The sequence below is a fragment of the Callithrix jacchus genome, chromosome 6, assembly GCF_049354715.1.
Source record: "Callithrix jacchus isolate 240 chromosome 6, calJac240_pri, whole genome shotgun sequence".
In the NCBI taxonomy this organism is placed as follows: domain Eukaryota; kingdom Metazoa; phylum Chordata; class Mammalia; order Primates; family Cebidae; genus Callithrix; species Callithrix jacchus.
Genome location: NC_133507.1, coordinates 153429594 through 153447019, shown reverse-complemented (window position 1 = coordinate 153447019; position 17426 = coordinate 153429594). Strand labels below are relative to the sequence as shown.

The 17426-nt window shown below is 39.7% G+C and overlaps 1 protein-coding gene and 1 pseudogene across 19 annotated transcripts in view; one reads left to right on the top strand and one right to left on the bottom strand.

Annotated features, from left to right (window-relative positions):
• Nucleotides 1-17426, bottom strand: part of DIS3L2 (DIS3 like 3'-5' exoribonuclease 2) — a 385922-nt gene that overhangs the window by 302849 nt on the left and 65647 nt on the right. The window lies entirely within an intron of this gene.
• Nucleotides 9124-15911, top strand: LOC118154690 (serine/arginine-rich splicing factor 1 pseudogene; annotated as a pseudogene). The gene is made up of 2 exons (XR_013519160.1): nt 9124-11718; nt 12340-15911. The product of XR_013519160.1 is annotated as a serine/arginine-rich splicing factor 1 pseudogene (transcript).

Here is a 17426-nt window from a genome sequence, read left to right as displayed (position 1 = left end):
AGTAAGTACCATGAGGACATAAATCCAGCCTTAAGGCAGGCAAAACTAGCACTGTACCCAATGCAGAGTGCCAAACATAGAAATAACGCACACGAAAACCAGCCAATACTGAAGATGATAAAACTAACATTCAAAATATCAACAAGGTCACAGGATGAATGGAAAAACCAAAAAGTAAAAGTTAAAGAAATAAATGCAAATTTGTTGATCTGTTTTAATTATTTAAGAATGGCTAAAAACCTGTGTCTCAGGTTTTACTTGTGTCCAGACTGTCTCCTCGGTTCTGGAGGCTGGGAAGTCCTAGATCAAGGCACCAGCACCTGGGTGAGGGCTTTCTTGCTGTGTCCTCATGTGGACAGAAGGTAGAAGTAGGAAGGCAGAAGGGCAAGAGTAAGAAAACCCACTCTTGCAAGCCCTTTTATTTATAATCCATTCAGTATATGGCTCTATCTTCATCACCTAAACATCTCCCAAAAGATCCCAATGCTGGTGTATTTGAGATTATGTTTCTAACACATGAATTTTGGGGATACATTCAGACCACAGCAACCTGATAGTACACGGAATCCATTTGAATAATTTCATATCTTTGACCTAGTAATTCAACTTTAAGAATTTTAAAAAAAATCTTAAGAAATAAAAAATCACATATTTAAAGATGTTCTCCATAATATTAAATTTTAATAATCATAAAAAATTAAAATGTTCTATAACATAGGGAAGTTATTTAAAATACAAAACATCCACTCAAGGAAATATTATGTAGTCATTAAAAGTGACAATTTATTCATTCACTAAATGCATCCCATGTGCCAGAAATGATTATAATAAACTGAATGTTTATGGTACATAAAAAGCTTACAATACTAAAATATGTATCTATATATACTACTAACACTAAACTACATATGTGTATATGATAGGAAATGCTTGTATACTTGTGGTATATAAGCATTTTTAGAAGCATATAGCACAGATACGAAATTCTGACAGGACAACAGTGTTTACATTAGGTAACTAAGCTACTTGAGTTCCTAAACTATATTCAATAACACACTATAACAATAACCATAATAAACAACCTCCTTCAACAACAGCAACAAAAACATCTTGGGCATATACAAGTCTTATTAAGTGCCCACAAGATTTTTTTTTTTAAAAGAGAACTTTGATGCTCCAGCAGTAACTCATAAAATAATACAGCAAAGGTCCATCAAATTCACAGTCTAGGAAACAAGAGAGGTTCCATTTTGAAATGTCCAAAATGGTGACTTGCTGAAAAGAAACAGGAGCAACACAAGTGCTGCTCATATAGTGAACTAACTGCCAAAGAAAAAAGTTATTTTAGGGCTTAATAATGTATATATTCATAAGACTAATTCCTTTGGGGTCAGAAAAGTTTGGGGACAGTATCTTTTAGTGATCTATATTTAAAAAATTATTTTTGTTAAACATGGAGCCACCATAAGACCCAATAACTCCACTAATAGGCAAATACCCAAAAGAAGTGAAAACATGCTTATATAAAATCTTGTGCGTGAATGTTCACAACAGCCTAATAGCCAGGAAGTAGAAACAACCCAAACGTCTATCAACTGATGAAAGGATAAACAAAATGTGGCAATTCCACACATGGAATGTTATTCTGCCACAAAAAGAAATGAAGTACTGATATAGGCTACAACACGGAAGAACCCTGAAAACATTATGCTAAGTGAAGGAACACAAAAAGACACATACTGTACAATTCTATTTGTATAAAATGTCTAGAATAAGAAAATCCACAGAGACAGAAAACAGATTAGTGGTTACCAGCATCTGGGAAGAAGGGGAACAGAGTGACTACTGCTTCACAGGCACAGGGCTTCTTTTGGGGGTGAATAACATTCTGGAATTAGATAGTGGTGAAGGTTCCACAACACTGTAAATATACTAAAACCACAAAACTGTATACTTTGAAATTATTTAAATTGTGAATTTTATGTTGTATGAATTTTACCTCATTTTTTAAAATTTTAATCATTTTGGCATAATCTAACCTTCTCTTACCAAAGAAAGTATCTGAATGAAAAGATAATTTCAATTACAAATAATAAATCATTTTAATAATACAGGTGCCTCATTTATTAAAGTTTATCTTTTCGATAAACCTCAAATACAGTCATTTAAAGTTTCACACAGTTTTTCTTTACATGTTCCTCTTCTAGTTCTTTAACTTATCAACTATAGAAAGAGCAGCTATCTTCTTTTTCTTTCTAATCCCACCTGATGCACTAGCAAATGACCATGCAGTAGCATAGGCCAAATGGAAAAACAGTAATACTCAAGTTATGAGGAGGTGCTTCATACTTTGAAGTGTTTCGAGATACAAAAATTCTGTATATTGAAATAACTTTGCAATAGTCCATAAATTTACTTGTCAAAAAGACTACAAAACATGCTGAAAACTACAAAAAATGGGTCTCAAATAGAAAGCTGTGATAAACATGTATTAAACATAATGTAACAGGTAATCCCCTTCAGGAAAAAAATGAGTGAAGCTGGAGTCCAGTAAGACAGAAATGACATGACTTTTGAACTTAATATTAAAATGATCTCCACGGCTGGGCATGGTGGCTCATGCCTGTAATCCCAGCATTTTGGGATGCTGAGACAGGAGGAGAGCTTGAACCTAGGGCTTCGAGACCAGCCTGGGTAATACAGCAAGATCTCATCTTAATAATAATAAATAAAATGATCTCCCAAAAGTGGGAAGGAGTGGGGTTACAGAATACTTAGTAGGATGAAAATAACTCATGATATTCTGAAATCTATCTCTTTTCAATAAACTAATCAGTAGGTTTTTCTAGCTACAAGAACAACATATCCTTCAGTTGTTAGAGCTAACTGGAGAAGGGGGTGAACATGTTAGAGTGAGGGATCTAGAGTCTAAAACAAAGAAATAGTTATCACTACTTGAAACTTCTGAAGCACCAACAAGTTAGACTGCACCCAAAACTCTCCTCCAGGACCAACTATAATAACATCATATATGTTTCTCCTTTCTCTATAGTGACAAACTAATTTTTATCTTAAGAGCAAAGAAGACCTATTCATCCACATCAATGCTTCTCAAAATTTAATGCTCATATAAATCACTCAGGATCCTATTAAAATGCATATTCTCATTCAGTGGGTCATGGGCCTGAGATTCTTCCATGCTGTTAGTATACGAACTACACGTTGAGCTGCAATAATCCAAATCACCCCAAAAAGGAAAACCACGCCCAACACCAAGTATGTATTAGAGAGGACAGGCAGAAAGCCTAAAGCCAATATATCCAGGCTCAGCCTCCTCACTTTCAAAAGACACCATATCGTATCCTAAAGGACCTGAGGATATGATGTTTATAGGCTGAAGACAGTGCATCATAAACAACACCTCACTTAGCCATGGTTTAAGGAAAAGAAATGACCATGCACCAAGTGCTGTGACAGTATCCAGCTCATCTTAGATAGCATTAATCCAGTGAGACTGGGTAATATGGTTTGAATGTATCCCCTCCAAAATTCAGACATTGTCAATGATATGGTATTAAGAAGTGAATGGCCAGGTGCGGTGGCTCATGCCTGTAATCCCAACACTTTGGGAGGCCAAGGCAGGCAAATCACCTGAGGTCAGGAGTTCATGACCAGCCTGGCCAACATGGCAAAACCCATCTCTACTAAAAATACAAAAATTAGCTGGGCATGGTGGAAGACACCTCTAATCCCAGCTACTCAGGAGGCTGAGGCAGAAGAATTGCTTGAACCCGGGAGGCAAAGGCTGCAGTGAGCCAAGATTGTGCCACTCACTCCAGCCTGGGCAAGAGAGTGAGACTCTGTCTTTAAAAAAAAAGAAGGGCCGGGCGCGGTGGCTCACGCCTGTAATCCCATCACTTTGGGAGGCCGAGGCAGGTGGACCACGAGGTCAAGACCATCGAGACCATCCTGGTCAACATGGTGAAACCCCGTCTCTAATAAAAATACAAAAAATTAGCTGGGCATGGTGGTGAGTGCCTGTAATCCCAGCTACTCAGGAGGCTGAGTCAGGAGAATTGCCTGAACCTAGGAGGCAGAGGTTGCAGTGAGCCGAGATCGTGCTATTGCACTCCAGCCTAGGTAACAAGAGCGAAACTCCGTCTCAAAAAAAAAAAGAAGAAGAAGAAGTGAGACCTTTAAAAGGTGATTATATTATGAGGGTTCTTCCCTCATGAATGGGATTTAGGCCCTTACAAAAGAGACTTCACACAGTGGTAGCTATTTCACACAGTGGTAGGCCTACTTGCCGTTTCATTTTCTGCCACGTGAGGACACAGCGTTCCTCCCCTCTGGAGGATGTAGCCTTCACAAGGCAGTTGAACCTGCCAGTGCCTTGATCTTTAACTTCCCAGCCTCCATAACTGTCAGAAAATAAATGTCTATTCTTTATAAATGACCCAGTTTCAGGTACTTTGTTACAGCAGCACAAAACTGAGACCAGTAAGACACTGGGTCTGTCTGCAATCTGCCTTTGTCAGTGCCCAGTAAGAAACAGCCCAACAAAGCTGATAAGAACTTTTCTCTGGTCACTATTCTTCTCAAAATCTCACCTCTGGCTATATTTTTAAAACTTTTTGGCCTTAGAGAAAATGAGTCTCTCTTTTCCATCAAGCCTTCTCTATTCTTCACATGGTTAACAGTTTTCCATTCAGACTTCATTTTTTCCCAGAATCCCTTTCCAGAAAGCATTCCCTGGCCCTCTGCAGGCTAGCTGGGTATCCCTATTGCACACTCCCGTGGCACCCAGCACTTTTTCTCTATCACTGCACTTACCACTCTATTATTGCTACACTAGACGACTGATTTTCTCATCCTGAGTTCCCAGGAGAATTAAGCACCCTTACACTAAGGCATCCATTACATGCAATAAATAACGGCTCCACTTTCCATCTGGAATGGCACTACTTAAGTACCATCTTTGGGAGAATTGAGCAAGCAGTCAGTCAAGTCATTTTCCATGTTCTGTGGTTTAGATGCGAACAGGACCCTGTCTACTTTATTCATTACTGTATTCCTAAGATACAGCACCATGCCTGACTCATAATAAGCATCAACCTACATCTGAAGAAGGCATTGCATAAGTGGATGAGCCCCCTTCCTTGCTGACAGCCTACATTGTAAACCAGCAGTCACCAACTTTTTGGCACCAGGGACCAGTTTCACGGAAGACAATGTTTTCACGAACCGGGGACATGGTTTTGGGATGATTCAAGCACATTACATTTATTGTGCACTTTATTTCTATTATTATAAGGTAATACATAATGAAATAATTATACAACTCACTATAATGTAGAATCAGTGGCAGCCCTGAGCTTGTTTTCCTGCAACTAGACGTTTCCATCTGGGGGTGACAGGAGGCAGTGCTAGCTCTTCAAGCATTTGATTCTCAAAAGGAGCATGCAACCTAGATCCCTCACATGCACAGTTCACGACAGGGTTACCGTTCCTGTGGAAATCTAATGGTGCTACTGACCTGACAGGAGGCGGAGCTCAGGCAGTGATGCAAGCAACAGGAAGTGGCTGTAAACATAGATGAAGTACTAGTCCATTGCCCAGTGGTTAGGGACCCCTATTCTAAACTATTTACCTCACTCACTCTCATTTCCTATGCTCCGATCTGTTAGAAACCTCCTTGCTCCTGACTCTGAATTCACTTCCTATTTGTAGCATTATACTCATCCCCTTGAACTAATCTTTGTCATTTGCCTAAGGGCCCTGACCTTTAGCTGACTTGGTACTATTCTTTACTACTATATCCTGTACTTCTGACAATTTTTCTGGTGACATAAATGGTGCCAGTTTAGCATTTAAAAAGGACTATGTGGATAACTACTTATCTTTTCTCTGATCGTTGCAAAACCTAAATTCATGCTACTCACTGCTCAAGAAAATGGCAAAAAGGCCTGAAGAATAAGGGTAGAGACCCTAGGACACTGGATGACGAAGTACATGAGAAGCAGGAACAAGCAGCAGTAAAGTGAAAGAGCCATGCCCGAAAGCTAAGGTGGGCAATGGACTCCCTATTCAATTTCCTGTTTCCACAAATATTACTTACACCTTCATCTTCAGGATCCACTTCTAAACTGATCAAAAAGGATCCAAAACTATGGTAAATACATATAGAATTGTTAATAAGCTATAAGCTCAATGTTCATACACATTATTAAAGAGAAAACTCTAAAAAACAAAATATAGAATCCAGTCAACTACACAAACACCCACAGATATAGAGACTCTTTAATATTCTCTGATTTAAAATCAAAAGACTCAAGAACTACAAGCTTGAATTACTGAGATGGAGTTTAAATATTAAGACATTTCCCAGCAGAGTATGCAAGTCATTTAGGGGTGAGAAGAAGGTGTCTATGTCTAGTCTCACAGAGTTCCTTAGTGGGACAGGAACAAAGTCCTTCATGAAGCATGATAATCCTTCTAGATCAGGGGTTGGTAAACTATAACTCATAGGCCAAATCCAGTTGTTTTTATAAATAAAGTTTTATTGAAAGTTAGCTGTGGTTATTCATTTATATAATGTCTGTGGCTGCTTTCCTGCTACAATGGCAGTGTTGAGTAGTTGTGACAGAACTATATGGCCTACAGAGCTTAAAACACTTACTACCTGGCCCTTTGCAGAAAAAGCTTGCCAACTCCTGCTTCAGAAAATTCCTGCTTTAGAAAGGTTCCTATGCTCTCGAAAATCGCCACAGGGAAATCCCTTCTCATGGTCAATTGTCCCCTGTGCATTTGCTCCCAAACTCTGATTTGGCCTCCTCTGGGGTCGATTTTGAAATGTTTCTACCCTCAGCTGTGTGCTGCATTGTCAGGTCACGGTCTCACCAGCCATTCCCAACTTCTTCCAGCTTTATATCGAGTTCATTCTCAGTGCTGTTCTCAAATTCTAACTTTTGATCTGTGCTGTGATTTTCCTAATTAAATGTTAACTAATTTGTTATAGATCAGAAATTTTTAACAAACTTCTTAAGTGAAAAATCTCCATCTCAAGCCCTGCCTCTAGGAAATCTGACTTAAGATACCATATTTAAGTCAAGTTTCTCTCATATCAAAACAAAAACCATCATTTCTGTGCCTCTTATTTTTAATCACTATCCTTTCTCTGTCTCCTCCAGGAACTCCTTCACTCACTGTGGTTTGGTTTCTGCCTTCTCTACCCCCATTAAAAATGTTCTCATCAATGTCACAGATGCCTCCATGTTAGTCAAAGCTAACTTCTCAGGAGAGCGTCTTACTTGCGTGTATAAGCAACAGGGCACTTTCTCCTCCTTCCAAGGCTCATCAACTTGGTTTCTGGCACATCATTCCCTGCTGCTGTTCCTCCTTCCTTGCTGGCTACCACTTCTCAGCATCCTTTCCTGGATCCTCTTCTGCATACAGATCAAGTTTTGATATTCCTTGGGCTCTATCCTCAGAGGTCTTCTTTTATCTCTCTATAAAATGTCCATTTATTCAAGTGCGATTCAGGTCACCCAAATCTCTACCTCTAGCCAAGATCTGACTTCTGAACTCTAAATCCTAATATCTAAACGCCTTCTAGCTTTATATATCTATATGTCTCCAGGCATCTCAAACTCAACATGTCTAAACAAGCTCATCATCCTACCCTAACCTCAGTCCTTGCTTCCCTTCCCAAATTCTATCTTGGTAAAGGGTGCCACCATCCCTGTAATTACCTTAGCCTAAAGTATAGGAGTCACCCTAGCTTCTTCCTATATCCAATGACCACGTTCTAGCTTATTAAACAGTCTTAAATTCATCTCCTCCTTGTATTCCACATAGGCACTGTGAATTCATCGCTCACTGGATTCTCAATACATAATTTTCTTTTCAGTCGCCCACCAATTTTGCCCCTTTCCTTTAAATCCTTCACATCCTACCACCAGAATGATATTTAATATACAAATGTGACTATGTCACCTTCCTCAAGATTATCCAGTGACTCCCCAGTGACTACATAACAAGTGAACTCTCTTACACAGACCTTTTGTGATGTGACACCACCACCACCCCTGCCTCTCCATCTACCAACCTGGCCTTATCTCTTGCCATTTTATAACCCTATCTTGCCCTTTAAGCTAAAAAATAAACTAGTATCTGTAGTTCTCCAAATCTACCATGTTTTTCACAAGTCTCCAATGCCTTTGTACATAACACTGCCTAAATCCATAAGACAATTATGTATATGCCCTAAATCATTACTAGCTTCCATAAGACATGGGCTAAGAAAAGTTCATTGAAATTTTAATAAAAAATGAGAATTTGAACAACAGCAGTAGCAAGCAGCAATATCACAATACTACTATTAATGATAAACTCTTTATGATTTATAAATATGACCAAGTAAATGTCAGTACATTTCCTTAAAATATAACTTCCTTGTCTTTCACTTACAAAAACTGTACCACTGCACCATTAACTTAATTCCAAAATCAACAAATTTACTTGTTACCACACCCTGTACTTTAAAGCAAGAATTACATGACTGAGGGTGATCTTATACAGAGACCATCTAGAACATTTTTAAGTTCCTTCTGAATTTTATTTTAAATAGTAGGGATATATCTGTAGTAAGTAATATTGAAGCTTTTGCCATGACCAGTGGCATATGCTTTTCAGATGGCTAGTCAGGAATGCAACACATAATGAATCTAACTCATCCAGTGTGAGAGTCATTAGCACAGTTTACCAGATACATCCTGTTATAGCCCTAATTGCAGACATTTGGTAGGACTGCACTTCTTGGCCCTCTTGTAGTTGGGTGGGGTCAGGTGACTCATTCTTGCCAATGAATGAGCTATGAGTAGAAGTGACTCCATCACCTCTGGTCAGGGGCATTTTAAATATGGCCCTCTTGGGCTCTGTTTCCTTCTGCCACAGACAAAGGGAGCACTTCTGATGGTCTATGTTCCCTCCATCCTGGGCTCTGGAGTAAAAGATAATGCAAAGCAAAACCCGTAGATGATCTTGATGGGCAATGAGCATGAGTAAGAAATAAACCGATATCCGTGCGCCGAGCTGATAAAGGCACTATTCTGGAGGGGCCGCGGGAGACGTGGTGCCGCTGCTGGCTTGCTCTGCCATGCGCTAGGCTTGGTGGGAAGGCCTGTTCTCGAGTCCGTGCTTTTCGTCGCCGCCATGTCGGGAGGTGGTGTGATTCGTGGCCCCGCAGGGAACGACTGCCGCATTTACGTGGGTAACTTACCTCCAGACATCCGAACCAAGGACATTGAGGACATGTTCTACAAATATGGTGGTATACTCAACATCGACCTCGAGAATCGCCGCGGGGGACCGTCCTTCGCCTTCGTTGAGTTCGAGGACCCGCGGGACGCGGAAGACGCGGTGTATGGTCGCGACGGCTATGATTAAGATGGATATCATCTGAGGGTGCGAAGCTGCCGTGGAACAGGCCAAGGAGGCAGTGGGGGTGGAGGTGGCGGAGCTCCCCAAGGTAGCTATGCCCCCCCTCCATCCAGGCGGTCTGAAAACAGGGTGGTTGTCTCTGGACTGCCTCCAAGTGGAAGTTGGCAAGATTTAAAGGATCACATGCGTGAAGCAGGTGATGTATGTTATGCTGATGTTTACCAAGATGGCACTGGTGTCGTGGAGTTTGTACGGAAAGAAGATATGACCTATGCAGTTCGAAAACTGGATAACACTAAGTTTAGATCCCATGAGGGAGAAACTGCCTACATCCGGGTTAAAGTTGATGGGCCCAGAAGTCCAAGTTATGGAAGATCTCGATCTCGAAGCCGTAGTCATAGCAGAAGCCATAGCAGAAGCAACAGCAGGAGTCGCAGTTACTCCCCAAAGAGAAGCAGAGGATCACCATGCTATTCTCCCAATCATAGCAGATCTCGCTCCCATACATAAGATGATTGGTGACACTTTTTGTAGAACCCATGTTGTATACAGTTTTCCTTTATTCAGTACAATCTTTTCATTTTTTAATTCAAACTGTTTTGTTCAGAATGGGCTAAAGTGTTGAATTGCATTCTTGTAATATCCCTTTGCTCCTAACATCTCCATTCCCCTCGTGTCTTTGATAAATTGTATTTTACGTGATGTCATAGACAGGATTGTTTAAATTTAGTTAACTCCATACTCTTCAGACTGTGATATTGTGTAAATGTCTATTTTGCCCTGATTTGTGTGAACTGGGATGTTGGGGATGTTTGGGATGTTTATGGTTATCTTACCTGGGGAAGTTCTTATGTTTATCTTGCTTTTCATGTGTCTTTCTGTAGACATATCTGAAGAGATGGATTAAGAATGCTTTGGATTAAGGATTGTGGAGCACATTTCAATCATTTTAGGATTGTCAAAAGGAGGATTGAGGAGGAGCAGATCAATAATGGAGGCAATGGTATGACTCCAAGTGCTATTATCACAGATGAAATGGGCAGTATTGACCTTATACTAAAAGGCAGGGGGTAAAAATGATTATATATTTTCCTTAAAACACTTGAATGTTTTATTCAGTTATCTTTAGCTACAATTGCTTCGCCCTTTAAACCTTGGCAATTGTGGCAAAATTATGTTGCCCATTTTGTAGCAACTTATTTTGCTCCCTTCCCCCCATTTTTGTTATAATAGGGACTAATGTGGGAAGAACTGGCTAATTTGTCACAGTGCTTAGTTACAACTGTTAATGTGTGACCTGCTGTTGGTGTACATGTGGGTAGAGGGTGTCCTTAAATCTAACAAGATAACAAGATAGAGTATAATATCAATACTGCTAAATCTGCATGTCCTCTATGTGACTGATAGAGCGTTGCTATTTCATTTTTTTAAGACAAAATGAAAGCAAAATAATAGAGTTCCGATGTATTGGTGTAGATAATCTAGTTGGGAATACTTAGGTCTCACCTTCCCCTTTAATATTCACAATTGATTCATATGTTTAAAACACTTTAATTTACAAATTAAATTGCAAATGGGAGCATTAGATTTAGTTTTAGACTTAGGTGGGTAGCAATGCCAGTAAACTTAAATTACATAACTTCTTGCAACCACGAAACCTGTAATACGCTGTACAGTAACACGTGTTGGCATTATCAGTTGAACTGTAAATATAAGATGCTTCTTCCAGTCAGTCTCTATGATGATTAAGTTTCTAAAATTTATCTGAACACCATTCAGAAACTTGTTTTGGGGAATTTGATAGTTATTGATGTGCATCTGTTAAACTGATGACTGACATAACTCATCATTCCCCAGAAACCTTTTTTGATTACAGTATCTAACGTTTTGCCTCCCCTTTTTTGGTTTTGCTGGATATAAAGGTTTGGGTTGGAGAGGGCTCACTGGATCCCAATCCTTGGAGCTGGATCATTGGATTCAAATCATAATGTGGATAGGATAGGGAGGATGAATTACTAGGATTCATGGAGCGGGATCAGATTACCAGGAACATAGGAGTGGATTCCTGCCCCAACCAAACTGCATTCGTGTGGATTTTTTTATTCAACTTAATTGGCTATTCCAAAGATTTTTTTTTTTTTTCCTATTTTTGACGATTGGAGCCCTTAAGATGCACAATGGAATTGTGTTTTGCATATTTTGGTAAAAGGAGCAAAGCGAGGACCTGGAGATAAACGCTGGAGCAATCTCCTTGGAAGGATTCAGCACGAGTAGATGGTAAACATTTAAAGGGGAAAAGGAGGGGGGTTGTTTAAAATAGTAAATCAGTAAGTCACTTCTAAATTTAAAGAAAACAAAATTGGAGTTGAAGAATAAGTAGGTTTTCAATTGGCTATTGCCATTTTTCTTTGAAAAAATAAACATTAAAAAAAAAGAAAAGAAATAAACCACCATTCCAGAGTATAGCCTTGCCCATCACACAGTTGTTCAGCAATACTGATGACTCAAAGAAACATATACTAAGACAACAACATTTTAGTGAATATTTTGTATAATGTGGTACACTCAAGGGCTAGAAAAAGTAAATTTGAGTTATCATGTATTAGAACATGCAGCTAAACCATGTTCTTGGTCCTCATTTCTAAGACTAACAGTAGTAATATCTGACATTTCTTGAGCACTTAGAATGTGCCATCACTGCCGTATTTTATCTACATTAACTCATGCGTTACAATGAATGTGGATTTCACCAAAATATCTCCATGGGGTTAAGGAGAAATAAATTAGTTTCCTAGAAAATAACCCTGAAATATTAATGAGGAGTTTCCCAGCATAAATAAGCTACTCTATCCTTAAACAATACATTCCTTATTTCACACATTTCAACTTGAATTACAGAGATCTGAAGGCATGTTAAAGCAGGCAAGAACCTGAAGTATTTGATCCAGAGCTGGCAGCAATGAAGAAGAAAAAATGACTGTTAAAAATAGGCTGTGTATATAACAATCTTGGGAAAATCTGATCATGTTAGTGGATATACCTTACCTACCATACTACTCTTGATGGAGGCTCCAAAGATCTTGCCCTCCCATCATTAAATACCTTCCAAGTCTTTTTTAGGCCTGCCATGCAGGCCAAGAAACCAAACAGTTCTAAGAAATTCTAATTCCACTGGAACTGAGAACAATCCAAAATGATAGTGGTTATATAAGAGATTGGATTAAATATAATCTAGTATGATGGGTGCATATTTAAAGAAGAACTTGGAATACAAAACTTTAAAACAATCACTTGAAGGAAAAGTTAGTTGTCAAAGGAAACGATTTATTGTACTAGACCAATTTCATGTGACCATAAGAAGGTTTGAAACAATCATTGAAAACTAGGGATTAAAGGTACACTTTGATTGCTGGGTTTGTTTAATTTAGAACAAGAGTAGTCACTCCTATCAGCACTTTCTTTATCCTTCCAACTTACTTCTTTCTGTGCCAATCTCTTCAGAAACACTCACTTAGACATCTACTATTCCCTTGCTGAAGGGAATAAGGAAACTTGTGAGGAATTTTCTCTGCAGAAAAAATAAGTTGTCTTAGTAACTGTACAGTAGACATGTTAGAAAATATAGAACAACTGTAACTGCTTCTCCAACCTCCTTAAATCATTTATAGACTTTGCTATGTTGTAAGTTAAGTAAAACAATCCTGTCTTGAGCGAAATTTAGACTTGCTAACAAAGTACTTGACTGATTTATTCCCACTTTATCCTCTCAGTACACTGCAGGTGCTGCACAAATACATGTGGGAGAAATAAATGAGTCCCTCGCATTACAGGTTTCCAGTAGGTATCAATGTATCAAGTAGATTCCGGCCTGTCTTACTGTATTTTTAAGGAAGTTCCAATGAGTAAAAGTTTCACTTGAAATCCATCTCTTTTGCTAATTAGGTTCTGTACCACATTGTTTTGCCTGATTGGGTCTAATTTTAATATGCTCTTGTCCGCTTCTTTTACTCTTATTTTCTCTGAGCCAATCACTATGGCTGCATCAACCAAGCAGCTCATCTCTGGGCCCCAATCAAACAAGGCAATATTGTGGGCAACACTGTAACAGTTTTGTCTCTTCCTATGGAAGGGTTTGGTTTGTAACCCCCCCTCCCAAATCCAAGATACCAGAGCTGAATTCTGGGCTCCCAAGACTCCGTTGGTACAACCCAAAAAGTCCCAGAATTCTGGCTCTCAAGGCTGGTCCTCTGCTTAGGTTCTTGCTCCCCTTGACTCCTAGCCCAGTGGCTGCTTCCACCACTCTGCTTATAACAAGATAGTTCCACATTTCTGAACTTAGCACCCTGTACCAAAGCTCCAGTAAAACACACTTCCTCCTATATGGCAACCACCTACCTGCCTTTTGAATACCTGTGCCACTATAAATTCGGGATCTGCTGCCAATGAGTCGGGAATGGCATCTGGGTCTGTAACCCCTTTGACTCTTTGCCTTGACGAGCAAGCTGCAACTCTGATTTGACTTTTATTGCTGGGTCAGTTCCACTGTCAGGACAGTTATCTGTTAAGATTTTCCCTCATTCCTGACATCTGTCTCCATAATGTGCTATCATACCTCTCCAGTCTAACACACAACCACTAGAATTCTAATTAGTATTTTCTGAACTGTTTATTTTCTGAGACTAACACTAGGCTTTCTGTTACGTCAATTGATAGAGTCATCTTCTTTCTCTGTGATGGCAACTTAATATATTACCTATTAACTAACACTAAAGCAAATATTGTTATTTTCTAAATGTATGCTAATTTTTATGACACCTGACAATATCTGTCTACAGATCAAATAACTCTTCCCTGATACCTCTGGAATAACAAATAACAATGTGATCATGAAGCCAAGAGATGTAAATCTGAATCCCACTCTGTTACTCCTTAGTTATATATACTCTAAATGAGATGCTTAAGCTAAGCCTCAGTTTTCTCATTCACAAAACTGGGTTAGAGACAACAGTATACAAAAGAATAGTACAAGGCACTAAATACAGTACCTGGTACACAGTAAACACCAATAAGTTAACAGTCATTGTTAGCACCCACAGGGTTTATATGTGCATATTTGTAATTTGCTGTATTGGGGTCTCAAGAGAAGGAAAATAATAGAATAAACTCACTTTTGGTTAACCAAAAGATGAAAAACGAGTATGGGCTATGGTTACGGGAAGTGAACTTGATGAAAAAAAAAAAAGGAAAGAAAATGATTTATATTCTAGCAGGGCGAAGATCAAGTAAATGGCAAACAAGAGTACACCAAGCAGATAGCAATGTTCCAAGAGTCTCTAGAAAAGGATGCCATGGTCCTCTTTTTGGTCTCCCTTAGGGTCCTGAGAAGAGTTAGGAGTCCCCTGCTTCTTCCAGTGTCTGGGAGAGTAAAGGGGCTGCTGTACTCAGCCAACAGTGTAGCAGGAAGAGAAAGCCTTGATCCATATCACGCCTCCCTGAAACCTGAAATTTTTTCACAATTCTCTCTTGCCAAATCATTCTCTTCTTGAAATAAAACAAATCCTCTCTCTCTATTCCCATCCTTTAAACCTTAGCTCTAATGTAACCTCTATGAAATTCTTCCCCCAATTCTCTCAGTTTATTTCTCCCATAACAATGTGGTATTTCTGTTTCCATCCTGCAAACCCTACCATAATTGTTTCTATCCCCTTCCCAATCAGCCCATGAACTCCTTAAGGGCAAAGCCTGTGACCTATTCTAGTTTGTATCTCCACGATCTAGCACAGGGCAGGATGAATGGAAGATGAGAAGCCACTGGGTACCTTGTACTGCTCCAGGCAGAATTGTCAGGATCAATGCTTCCTTTGAAAATCTGAGGAAAAGAACATTAAGCTGAAAGTCAAGAGATCTGGATTCTCTCCCTGGTTCTGCCAAAAACTCTCAGTCCTCAAACCAGTCACTTACTCTCATAGTCCCTTAATTTCCCAATTGACAAAGGAAGAAACCATCATTTGCCCTCAACTATCCCTCATTAGATGTCTATAATAAGAAGTATAGGGGAATACTAAAAATGTGGAAAAATCTGAATTTTAAAGAGTTATATAAGAGCAAATTCGTTTTCATTATTGCTTCACAGCTTGATACTCATACAGCTATCTGTTTTGCCAAAAATCATGCTGTGAAATAAATTGACTATTTACTACTATAACGAAAAGAACTGTTGTTTTTTCTAAAACCCCAAAAGCCCTGTAGTTTACATACCCAAGAGGGGTGAGCACAGCAAGCAGAAAGAAGCAAAGATGAATAATCCAATTAATCCACATTTGCTCACGCCAGCGACTACAGATTCCTTTGATAACAACATGCCTTTGTACTAACAAACCTGTGAGACAATCGGCCAGTATGCATGGAGATGTTTATATCCTAGACGTCACAGATTCTTGATGACAGTCCAAATAGTCTCTTCTCTCTACTTTGACCCTGCCACCAACAACTATCACAGGTGGATTAAGGCCAACAGAACTCCCCCACTTCTGAATGAGAAGCTGTGAAATATTCGAACTAATGAGGCCTGAGAGACATACCTAATAGGGCTGACTTTAATACAAAAGGCAATTGTCAGGCAACCACTGTGAAGACTCTTAGGAGCTCCACAGAAACAAAATAATAAGGAACCTGGGGCTACCCTCTACATTTCAAATCTTCTGAAAGCTTCAGAGGCAGCCAGCAGCCCCTCTGTAGGAGCCAGTTAAACAGATAAGAGTTTGTGAAAATAGGTAGCACTAAGCTAATTTTATGACCTAGAAATTCATAAAATTAGGCCTCTAGGGAAAAACACAACTTCATTGCATTGAGTTTTAAAAGGGGTACAGATTTTTGTCCAAGAAACAAAGGCACCAAGGCAGAAACAAGAATGCTCAAGTCCCAAACCTGTCCTTCCGGACAACAAAAAAAAAACTTTAACCCTCAACCTACCCCAAGCTTTGATCAGCAACCTATCCCATCTTCTTAGACTTCTTGCCTGAAGCAAGAGCACTTCTAACAGCACAGGAAAGGCTGTGCTGACTGTCTTTTTACATAACGGGGGTGAAAAACAAGGAAAACAAGGCAACAGATTTACTTATTCATGTTTGTTTATTTTTGCCATCTCTTGCCTAGGTCCAAGGGCAGAAAGGATACCAGGTAATTTGGCCTTGTTCTTTTAAGCAACCTCATCCACTTCTGTAGAACTCCACTGCTCTACTGTATACTTTCCATGCATACTGTTCAACCAGTCAGCATCTATTTCTGGTCTGGTCTGCTCTAGACCTACCCACTTGCTAACCACTCTTCTGCTTCTCCCTATTCTACCATTCTCATGTCTTAGGTCAAAGGATGCCACCAACTTTCTGTTCTTTCTTTGGTTCCTCTTCACTATAATGCTGCCTCTTTACTCCTTCAAATGACCTCTAGGAATGCTTCCTTCAGTTTGACCTGGCCCTAATACACTTCTCTTGTCTTCTTGGACCTGGTCAATACTATGCTAGATTCAAGAAAACAGGAAGTGACCTAAATCAAGCTGCATTCCTAGAACCTGGAGCCAGCCCTTGGCTATGCTTTCAAGGAATCCTAGGACACTATATCCCCAACTGGCAGCAACTAGGAATGGAGCTGGGAAGCGGATCTGATGTAGGAAAGTTCACTGTAATTAAAAAACAAAAAAGAAGATTCCCAGGCAAGATGGCTGAATAGCAACAGCTCTGGTCTGCAGCTCCCAGCAAGGCCAATGCAGAATGCGGGTGATTTCTGTACTCCAACTGAGGCATCCAGCTCACCACATTAAGACTGGTTAGACAGTGGGTGCAGCCCACAGAGGGCAAGCCGAAGCGGGGCAGGGGGGCACTGCCTCACCCAGGAAGCACAAGGGGTCAGGGAACTTTCTCCCCTAGCCAAAGGACGCCATGAGGGACTGTACAGTGAGGAACGGTGCATTCCAGCCCAGATACTAT